Genomic DNA, 12,252 nt, shown 5'->3' with positions numbered 1-12,252 from the left:
ATAACTTGATCTCAACAGACTTTGTAAGTATAGTCCATAGTTTGTGTTACATATACACGGTGCACAATCACGTGACTTGTGACGTTTCAACTGGGGTATCACGCCAAGCAGAATCCGTAAACAAAACGATGTTTTTGAAGGTAAAGTTTTTAAAGATATATTTTTGTAAAATGACACCTAGCTGGTGGAAGTCGTTATATCAATGCGTACCTCCGGTGATATAACATATGTCCATGTTTGCTTTAGTTTTGCTGGTAACCTGAACAAACCGCAATGCTTCCACAGCAAGCGTATTTTCAAATGGCTTGAAAACCAAACCCAGGCGACTGTTCCTTGATAAACGAAGAACTAGTTGTCACCGCTGCATTCTCTTCGATATCTAAGGTCATTTTGGTAGGATTTTCGCTAAAAAAAATGGCGTATTTCTTGAAAAATGCCCGTTCTAAAGTACAAAAGCTCTCACAGAAAGCACTATTTAAAATAGCGATTTTCTCGTTCCTCTCATTGAATGCAATGCCGCAATTAACGCAGGTTACGTTTTTCCTTACCTACGCAATACTTTGTATAGTTTACTGCACGTGGATAGTGATATTTTCAAGAAAACGTGGGTAAGTCAAAATATGCTCTCACAGCCAGTTGCTTTGGACCAGTGCTGTCACATCAAGCACAAATCTTTAGCTGACAGGTTAACCACTTCTACTGTTAATTTTGCCAAAAAGATAAAGTAAAACGATTCTTATTTGACATATAGCCCTTTCCCAATTGGATTTCACATGAATTTAGTTGTATCGAGACAACACTTGAATAATCAAAAGATATGCTCTCAAAGATTTGTTTTAAAAGTTAATGCTGTCGCAACAAGCTTAAAACGTTAACACATATTTTAACCATCTTTCAAAATAAGATCAAAGGTAAATAATTCTTATTTGACAAATATTCCTCTCTCGCTTCGATTGCACATAAATTTAGAACTTGGGTAAAACAAGATTTAGCTCTCATAGCTTATATTATTAAAGGATCAATGCTCTCGCAAATGGCCAACGTATTAGATAAGCGATTTTGCAATTCTGATCTCGAAATATCAGACCACTGTAATGTCTCAGCATTTTTTCCATCGAAACACAACTTTCGTCTCTTAAACCTAAGATTTTAGCGAGTGTCTTATTGTCGCTATATGCACGATTTCAACAAATCACAAAAATTTATACAAAACCTTTCACCACTACAAAATATTCGGGACTGATTTTCTGTTTTTTCTTTTACGCTTATGCTATATAATAGCAGTAAGACTTCTTAATATATTAGTGCATTAAATAGAATATTGTTGATCCATCAAATGCTTAGTAAACGGTCACCAAATATAACTTTCCAAATTAATCATTCAGTCCGCATTCATTTTCAAAACTGACAAAATTACTGACATGCCCCACAAAGAAATTTATATCCATATGTATTCAAATCAAAGAAACGATTTTGTCTTTGATCTTACATAAAACGCCGCCGCATCCGCGTGACATAATTATGTCCATTTACACAGTTGCCCAGTGTCACAGGTGCCCGTCCAGTCTTGGTGCCCATATGGGTGCCGCCAGAAATACTATGGTTGATTTCAAATGAAATTGGAAGCAAGAAGAAATAGTGTTACATTAATAAAAAAATACACCAGTGGAAAGATAAGAAAGTGAATTTTATGGTAGGAACAGTGATAAATTTAAATATCAAAGCAGGAAATAAGAATGGTCAAAACAAAATTTAATCCTTCTATATTTCAATGTAAATCAGAGGTCTGTCTGATATCCGAAAGTCTATGCGGCGGCTGTTCTCGCACCCCGCTGTGGATAGCTTGATAAGACGCCTAAGAAGAAAAAAGTTGGGTATGTCAAAAAAAAAAAAAAAAAAAAAAAAATTAAAAACACTGTTTTAAGCCTAAAACGAAAACAAAAATGTTTCCATATATATACTCGTATGGAAAAGGTGCATGTGTTGCCGTAACGCTATGGAGGTTTACTAGGACACGCTGTAGAACAACCAAAATGTCCAGTTCAGTACCAATGCAAGCTACCCTGCTGCAATTTACACATCATGCATTTATAAAATAGTAAACAATCCTATTCTACCTAGTAAACAGCCTTAAATAACCATATAAGAGTATATATAGGGGGGAAAAATTCAAAAAAAAATTTTTTTTTCGTTTTAGGCGTAAAACAGTGCTTTTAAATTTTTTTTCTTTTTTTTTTTGGAGAGGGCGGCACCCATATGGGCACCAAGACTGGACGGGCACCTGTGAGAAAGGGAGCACTACAAGACAAACTCCATTTTTTTTCAACGTTTCGACAATTTATTTTTTCTTCCTCACGGGAAGTCAACAAATGTGAAACATATGACTTGTCATACATTTAATGTATAAGACGCAAACAACGAAAAAGGTTTTCTACTTTCGTTTTGAAACAAAATGGCCGATCGTCACTGTTATTTTGCAAGTGTCTAGACAATTTGGCTTGTTTGAATTTAAATGTAATTAAGCAATTCGCCTAACCCCAGACTCTAAGTCACGCAGTAAGTGAATATCTCTGGATATCTAAAGTTTAATTTCAATCAAGGGCAATATATCAGGACATGAAAAAATACAATTATAAAAGGCCAAACACATAAATAAACATAATAAAACTTGATTCGTTTTGGCATAAATACAGATAACATAGGCTAAATAAATAACTGAAATTTTATCACCGGAGGCATGATGCTTCTAAATAACTGTATTTGGGTCTGATATTTGATAAAAAGCAAACATTTAACCTAGCAAACCACTTCAGACTTCAAAATGCGTGAATATTAAGCTTCGCGAAAATATATGATCAACCAAGACATAAGAGAAATAGAAACATGCTTCTTTCACACTTTCGCCAAAGCCAAAGTCTCGATACAACTAAATTCATGTGGTGTCCAATTGGGAAAGAACTGTATGTCAAATAAGAATCATTTTGCTTTATCTTCTTGGCAAAATTAACAGTGTTTTTGACTTACCCACATTCTTGAAAATATCACTATCCACGTGCAGTAAACTTTACCAAGTATTGCGTTGGTAGGGGAAAACGTAGCCTGCGTTAATTGCGGCATTGCATTCAATAAGATGAACGAGAAAATCGCTATTTTAAATAGTGCTTTCTGTGAGAGCTTTTGGACTTCAGAATGGACATTTTTCGAGTTCGGGAATCTATCAATACGCCATTTTTATGGGCGAATATCCTTCCAAAATGATCTTAGATATGAAAGAGAACGCAGCGGTGACAACTAGTTGGTTGTTTATCAAGGAACAGTCGCCTGGGTTTGGTTTTCAAGCCATTTGGTTTAAACATATTTTATTAGCGAGATAGTTTACAAAATACATATACATGTACAATCAACAGAATTCACAAAAACGCTTAGGATAGGATCGAAAGCCTAAGGCTTATATAGATCTTTTCCTGTATGAAACAGTTACACATTCAGGGTAGTATATGAGATTACTAATAGTCAATTTTCCATAAATGTCATGAAGTAATAACAATTATTATAACTGTAAAAAAAATATGAAAATAATAAGTGAGACATGAAGACTTGACGAGAATGGGCAGATGGTTAATTTCAAGTATTATTCAAAACGTTTAGAAGACTCAATGAACCTATAGACTAATTTAAATATTGTAGTGTTTGTATCACCTGTTAGGTAGGAATTGCCATAGAGTAATAAGTCAGTAGTAATATCAATATCCGAAGAAACTGAATTTACACCATCCAGTAGAATATTTCTTTCATCAATGTAAAACGGACAAGAGAGAAAGTAATGAAAATTCGATTCCTCACTTCCGCATTGGCATTGCGGTGAATCCACAATATTCCTGGCAAATAGATGCGCATTCAATGCGCTACATTCGGTACGCAAGCGAGTATGGAGAATTTGAAGTTATCTTGGACCGAGAAAGAAGTAAGAGGGGACTTGTGGTGGCTTATTTATATTACGTAGAAGGTTCTTGAATATATTCAAGGACGGGGCATTTCTTAATTCATCAGGTAATGAGTTCCTGGCTCTAATTGTAGACGGAAAGAAGGAGTTGTAAAACAAAGACGTTTTACTTGCTATGGTGGGGATACAGTCTGGATTACGTAAGTTATATCTGGGTTCACTAATTCTCGTAGGGATAAGAGAGTTTAGGTAGTCAGGGACATGAGAATACTGAATTTTGTAAAACAATGTGAGTTTATGAATATAACGTCTATTTTCAAGCGTCTGCCAGCCTGTTTCATGATAAAGTTTTTCAAGTGATACTAATCTGGTTGTACCTGTCACGATTCTTGCCGCTTCAGTCTGAATTTTGTCGAATTCTTGTTTTTCATATAAATAACAGTTATCAAATACAACATCACTGTATTCCAAAAGAGGACTTATAAAAGAAAAGTAAATAGTTTCTAATGACTTTCTATCAAGTTTGAATTTGAGTGACCTAATAACATTTACTCTACCCCAAGCTTTGTCCAGGATATAATTAAAATGTGAACGCCATGTACAATCATTAGAAAGAAATAGTCCTAAATGTTTATGTTCAGTTACTTCAGCAATTTGCTGATCTTTCATGACTATTGGTGGATGAAATGGTTTGTTATTTTTTCTAGATATTATCATAGAATTTGTCTTTTGGGCATTAAAAGTAACTAGCCATGTTTCAACCCACAATTCTATTTTCTGTAAATCACTATTAAGAATATTTGATGCATGAAAAGGATCGTCCACTAATATCGACAGGCTGGTATCATCAGCAAAAAGTCTTATATTTGCTTGAATATCGCGCACAATGTCGTTAATATAGATTAAAAATAGTAGGGGACCTAAAATAGAACCCTGGGGAACTCCTGCTTCAATTTTGGCCGACCTTGACGATTTACCATTAAGTTGTACTTGCTGATATCTATTCGACAAATAATTTTCAAACCAGGAAAGAACTTTATTTGACAGTCCAATTGCCTTAAGTTTTAAAAGTAGTCCCTTATGCCATACTTTATCAAAAGCTTTGCTGATATCACAGAATACAACGCGCAATTCTTTACCAGAGTCCACAGCTTCACAAAATTTATGATATAAATATGTCAACTGGTTAGTTGTAGAATCGCGAGGTAAGAATCCAGACTGGTACTCTGTAAGGATATTGTTAACTACTAGATGGTTAAAAATATGTTTGTACATAACACGTTCAAAAACTTTACTCATGGTAGAAAGAAGAGAAATTGGTCTATAATTTGAAACCAGTGATGGGTCGTCCTTTTTATAAACAGGACATACATTTGCTAATTTCCACTGAGTAGGAAATATTCCTTCCTCGAGAGACTTATTAAAAATACAGCTTAAAGGAACACTTAACTGATCGGCTCCTTCCCTTAGAATACGATTGTTTATAAGGTCGGGACCAGTGGCCTTTCCAAGTGGAAGCGACTGCAAAATTGGAATAAGTTTATCAGGTTCAAAATGTATATTAGATAATTGGGTACTATATATTGTAGTGAGGTGGTTGGGGATCAGCTTGAGAATCAGCGTTTAGTTTTGTTTGAGCAACAAAGAAGTTATTGAATGCATTGGCCTTTTCAACATCATCCTGCAATGTATCTGAATTAACTTGTAGAGGTGGTATGGAATTAGTACAGCTTGGTGACATAAATGCCTTAATGACTGACCACCACGACTTATTGCCACGGTTATTTAATAGAGAGTCAATAGCTTTATCCGAATGTTGTTTTTTTTTTGCAAGTTTGATATCAGATATAATTTGGTTGCGTAATGTGCGAAATTTATTCCAGTCAGAAGTAGGATTTGTTAAACGAGCACGGCGGTATAAGCGTTTACGTTTGCGGATCAGACATTTAATCGATGATGTTAGCCACCTAGGTTCATGTGGATTTATACGCACGGTTCGATTAGGTATAAATCTTTCACAAAGGTCGTGTAAATACGAAGTAAAATTATTCACCCAAACATTAATATCCTGATTGTACAAAGCATTCCAATCTGTAATAGAGAGTTCGCGACGGAAGTCGTTATAGTTGCCTTTGTCATAAAGCCATACATGTCGTTTAAATGAAGTAGATTTTGGTTTCACAAATTTGAAGAAAGCAAATATGGGACAATGAAAACGAATATTCTGCTCTAAAAAGGAATCTCCAACTCCACATATAAGGAGGGAGCTTTTGTTACGAAGTAAGAAAAGATCAATAATGGACGATGAATGTTCGGTAAAGTGTGTCGGCTCATCAATACATTTTGTAAGCCCAAACTGGGTACATAAAGCAGTAAGTTTCCTAGCGGAAGTAGTACTGGCTGGATTTAAATTAAAGTCCCCAGTTATAATTAGGTCTTCGATTCCAGTATTATATGCTAAGTCAATAGATTCTTCAGTACGTTGATCTGTAAAAGCATTTGAATTAGGTGGGCGATAAAACAAGCCAAGAAGAAGTTTCTTGTTCTTATGAACTAAAATTTCAATCCATATACACTCAATTCCAATAATTTCGAGGTCATACCGACGTTTATACGACAAGGAACTTTTCACATATAAAATAATTCCACCGTAACCACCCAAGTCACGGTCTTTACGTTCGGGTAGTTGAAAAGTTGGTAAAAGGAGCTGATCGTTAGTAATATCAGGCGATAACCATGTTTCCGAAAAGGCCATTATGTCAAAATGAGAAAGTTCAGCTTGAATTAATGTAAGTTTTGGTAAAAGACTTTGCACGTTGTAATGCACAACAGAAAAATTATGTGACAAATTAAAAGACACGTCGCTGTCAGTCGACGTTTCCTCAACATTGACTAAAGGACCAGGGTTAGGATGAACATCTCCATAGAGCAGTAATGAATAGAAAGTCAACGTTAAAAATATAAGTACGGCTAATAGGGCTATCAGGCTGTTTGCAAACCTGACGTTTTCTAGATACAACTCTGATATGACGAATTTCTTCTTTAAGAAATGCACACCAGAAGAAGTACTTAGTAGCACCGACCTTGTGTGACTGACACTATTACAGAATGAAAATGCGTACTGTGGTCTATTTAAAACCCATATTAAAATACAAAAATGAACTATTAAATTAAATCTGAGTATTCCAACGTAATTTGGCAAGGCTGGCTTCCTATTGGAAATTTGAAAATACGCTTGCTGTGGAAGCATTGCGGTTTGTCCAGGTTAGCAGCAAAACTAAAGCAGACACGGATATATGTTATATCACCGGAGGTACGCATTGATATAATGATTTGCACCAGCTAGGTGTCATTTTACAAAAATATATCTTTAAAAACTTTACCTTCAAAAACACCGTTTTGTTTACGAATTCTGCTTGGCGTGATACCCCAGTTGAAACGTCACAAGTCTCGTGATTGTGCACCGTGATACATGTATATGTCCAGTTTGACAGTAACCCACATACTGTAAGAATTACTTATGTTCAACCTCTTTTGGTATGTGCACGAGAAGTGGGAACTTTTAATGCTGCGTGAACAGGCTACAAGTTATATAAGTTCTGTTTTTCGTTTGCTTACTGCGAAAAAAGCGGGCTCTACTGCCCTTCCACTTCTCACTCCCCCTACATTCCCCCTGTGTTATTGACAATGATAACATTATATATTTTTCAAATTTCACCACTTACACAATCACATTCTTTCAAAGCAATTGTTACTGCTAGAAGACTCGGAACTAACATCCTTTCAGCTCTCTCTCCCTACTATCTTTCCCTTGTTTCATGATCCCAGGGTGGGGGGGGGGGGGGGGGGTTCTTCAGGGCATGCCCTCATTGCCTCAAATGGTGCAATCTGGCGTATATTGGACAGTTTGAGCATGAATATTTGACTCAGTGTCATCTCTTATATTTGTAAATATTCAAAAGATATTAACAAAGAAGATTTTTTATCTAACTGTCGCCTGTTCCCAACACTCCAGTAATTGATAAATACTGTTGAAATAAAGTTTTATGAGGGAAGCGATGAGAAAATATTGGCTAAAATGACTGAAGTCTCAATTTTAGGCTATCAAATATGTACCCATACGAAAAAGAAATTTAATAAAAGGTCAATAAAAGGCAAACAAAGGGCTAGCAAAAGGTACTTCTATCTTTTGTTAAAACCTTTTATAAGCCTTTCATTGAACAAAATACTAACAAAAGACTATTAAGGATTTTGTGAGTAATACATTTTGTTTACCTTTTGTTTCAGATACTGCCTTTTATTAATGTTTCATTACACTTATAATTTGAAATTTGCCTTTTATTAGCATTGGATTGGACTTATATTCTTAAATGTTGCCATTTGTTTGTATTTCATTCCACTTAGAATCAACACTTACATATTTTGTTTGTATTTCATTACACTTGCTTTCAAAAACAAGAAGTTTTGTTCATATTTCAATACATTTGTAGGTTTGAACGACTTGTTTCACAAAATCTAGCATAAACAAATTAGTTTCATATTTCATTGATATTGGCTAAATACTGCTGCTGCTGTTTTGAATTTAGAGCTACATCTACCATTTACTGCGTTCTTCATATGCATAATTACACCTCTGACGAGTGCAAAGGTTTGTCAGTAAGTAAATGGCTACTGAGCACTTGCAAATGCATATATTCTTTATCATACATAATTTTTAAATTAAGTCTGCCCTCAATTTTCACAATTATGGGCATTGTGAATACAGTCAAAACCTTTGTTAAAAGGCCACCTGCAAACAAAGACCACTATTACAAAACCTGTCTGAAAAGACCATCATTTTTTTCTCCGGCCAGACCATTATCAATAAATTTTTTAATCAGTTTTAAGAGAGACAATCTGTAAACAGAGACCACTTAAAATAATAATTAAAACTTCCCCTGCAAAAACAATTCCAATGTTTTTCTCATTCCATAGAATTCCTTAAATTTTTTAAGATAATGCAAAGTTATCCTAGTAAGATTTTATTATTTAAATTGCAGCAAAGATTTCATTGAAAATCTTAAGATTTGTTTGGATTATACTAGGTATCCAAATTAATTGAAATGAAACAAGGAATCTAACTAATTAAATTTATGTCAATGTTTTCATTTTGTATATTAAAATGATGTTAATTAGAATTCTATCATTTTATTTATAATTAATGTAACAAGATATATCATTGAAAATAGGTCCTATTTATAAATTATATAAGCTATTTATTTTTTGGTTATTGAACACCTCAAACAACAGCACCAGATAATAGGCATTAAAAGTCATTTCATAAGTACAAGAAATTGTAAATGATATTATGTTACATCCTAATAAATGAATTAGTCTATTCTTTTGATGATTGGCAATGATTAATTATCCTGCTTTTACAGCCACTTGATATACTGCTGTTCAATGTATACAGATGTGTTAACACACAGAGATACAGCTTATCTGATCAAGATAAGGACCAATGAAAATACAGGCTTCTGAACCGCTTTACACCTGTACACCAAAAAATAATCCCAATCTTTCTGCTTGTTTTTTTTTTCCTCCGAGATCTTTGCAAATGCTGTGAGCAAATAAATGGTCAAATTTTCCCATGAACTGTATACTTATATATTTTAAGAACATAGATATTCCCTTCAGTAACTATATTGTACCAAAGAAAATGGCTCATGAATACCAAAATTTGAATGTAAACAGGAAGTTCGTTGTTCATGTTGTTGGAGGCAAATGGAATAAAGCTAACTTGAAACTCTAAAATGCTTTTAGAGAGATATCAGGTAAGAGTTTCAAACTTTCTAATGTAAAATTTAAGTTTTACAGCTATATGTCACAGATCTTGAATAAATAGACTGAAGCAGGAACTTTATTCATCTCAGTAGATTGAACTTTCGATCGCCTGGTTACAGGTAACTTTTTCAGGTATATGTGAATGATAGATAATTTATAATGCTTCTAAGAAAACAGTTAAATATTCAATACTGAATTGTTGCAGTTGTCAATTATTATTTTTTTTCATAAGTACAAATATGTTAGTAAAATCACTCTGAACCTCTGACTTACAACAGCCTCTAAACATTTTCAGATGAAAGAGTGTGCATATATCTAGTTATATGAGGTATGCCTATGTATGAATTGATGTATTTGGAGAAATCAGATCGCTTCAGTGCACGACTATGCTACAGGATGATACAAGATCACAGACAGAAATTCGATCAAGGATCAAACATAAATTACATAATACTTCAACTAAATTGTAAGTTAAATTTGCAAACAGTCTTATACTATACAATTACTATAAAAGGTTGATAAATTATTTATTTTGTTTGGGTTAGCCTTACACTGAATTTAAAGGTTGATCATAATACACCAATATTTTGTCAGTTCTAAATTCTAAAATTTCTTTTTTAAGATTGTCTGATAAAAAAAAAACAACAACAAAAAAACTTGCATTATTGTATAGTCAAGCAGATGAGGGATAGTACCCACAGGTGGTGCTCTCAATATTTTCATTTCAGTGTCCAATAAATAAATAAACGGTTTTGATACATGTAGAATGTTTAAAACTGGCTTTAGAGTTGTCATTTCACATACTACTGTACTAAGTTAGGAATATTGTATTGCCTAAAATTATATTTCGCAATTACTAATATAATTCATTTCTGTAATTATGTTATATCATTTTCAGAAGTGGTTGGAATGAAGTTCCTGACCCTGGTGATGGTTTTGGAAAAGCTAAGAGACATTCTGATGCCACCTTATATTGAGCCTACAATACTCCAAAATGATTTTGTTGTATTCATAATTTTCTATCAAATAATCTTTTAGTTTAGTTTTCAAATTTAAGCTAAGTGAATTTTTATTATTCTTAACCACAAGTGTAAAAGCCGCTGGCAGATGTGTTATTCCCCTTTGAATTTTATTCTTTTTGTGTTTTATGAAACCCAGATCTGTCTCAATATTAGATTAAAATAAATTTTGTAATGATATTATTTCTTCTTTTTTTTTTGTTTTGTGTCAAAATCAGCAATGTTTTCCAATGGTTTTCTATCAAACCTTTCCAAACTTTTGCAAAGAATTCTTCTAAAAATTCCTTCAACTTTAATGCGATGATTTCCAATTTTCAAAGAGTTCCATGGACTTTCAACTGCATTTTCACAAGGTTGCACCCATGGGTATGTGAGTTTAAATTTAAATTAATTTTCAAACTTTTTTTTCATGCTGTTTTTCTAAACTTTTCCATGGAACATGTACAGACGGGTGTTTTTGTGACATAAACACTTTCTAGTTTTAGTGTATGTTTGGGACCATGCAAGATATCTTGACATTTTTTTTTTAAATTCAAAATCAAGCATTTATTTAATTCGGCAAAACAAACATTTTGGTTATCTTACAGTATTTGTTCATTGCAGTGAAATTGATAATTGCATGCATTGAAATAACTTTTTTACATCATTCTTTTGATCATAAATATATGTATATAAATGTATATATTGATTTGTCAATAGTGTTTGATTAATGTGTTCTTAGCCTTAAGAAAACTTAAATAAAAGGCAATTGATGATATACCTTTTATTCATGTTTGTTTCTTTGAAACAAAATATTAATAAAAGGTCTCTCTGCCTTTTATTCATATTTTGTTTCCTATATTTTATTTGCTATTTGTTTCTCATGTAATGAATGTGAATGCCTTTTGTTAGTATTTTGTTACTACCATTTATTCATGTTTTATTTGCCTTTTGTTAGTATTTTGTTATTACCTTTTATTCATGTTTTATTTGCCTTTTGTTAGCATTTTGTTATTACCTTTTATTCATGTTTTATTTGCCTTTTGTTATCTCATTTGCATATCATTTGCTAGGCTAATAAAAGGTCTTCAAAACATAACATTTTATTTGCCTTTTGTTTCAGCCTTTTGTTACCCATTTTTTTTCGTATGGGTATATTTGCTGGACTGTTGATGTTGTTCTTTGTTTTATTGTGTGTTTTTGTTTTGTTTTGTTGTTTTATTTTTTCTTTTTTTTCTTAGTTTTTCCATAACTCCGCCTTAAAGAGTTTTAGAAACTGTGTACTTTTTGCTGTTTTGCCCGAACGATTAATTTGCAACAAATGTACGGAACATGTAATGAGAGAAAGTGCTGATTACCATTTCTCGTATAATGTTTGAATGGTATTCAGTTCTGTACATTTCAACTATTGAATAATAAATAATAATAAGACTCCTTACACAATGATAGATAGTAACAAGAGTGCCAGAATGTCACGCCCGTCATAGC

The 12,252-nt window shown here is 33.3% G+C and overlaps 1 long non-coding RNA gene across 1 annotated transcript; it reads left to right on the top strand.

Annotated features, from left to right (window-relative positions):
• Window positions 1-9,483: 9,483 nt before the first annotated feature.
• LOC123551451 (uncharacterized) lies at window positions 9,484-10,968 on the top strand. Its single transcript, XR_006686412.2, has 3 exons — window positions 9,484-9,756; window positions 10,062-10,232; window positions 10,665-10,968. It is a non-coding gene; the product is annotated as an uncharacterized LOC123551451 (long non-coding RNA).
• The last annotated feature ends 1,284 nt before the right edge of the window (window positions 10,969-12,252 follow it).

The sequence above is a fragment of the Mercenaria mercenaria genome, chromosome 15, assembly GCF_021730395.1.
Source record: "Mercenaria mercenaria strain notata chromosome 15, MADL_Memer_1, whole genome shotgun sequence".
Taxonomy (NCBI): Eukaryota; Metazoa; Mollusca; class Bivalvia; order Venerida; family Veneridae; genus Mercenaria; species Mercenaria mercenaria.
The sequence above is the reverse complement of the archived record's forward strand: the minus strand, read 5'-3'. Positions and strand labels throughout refer to the sequence as shown.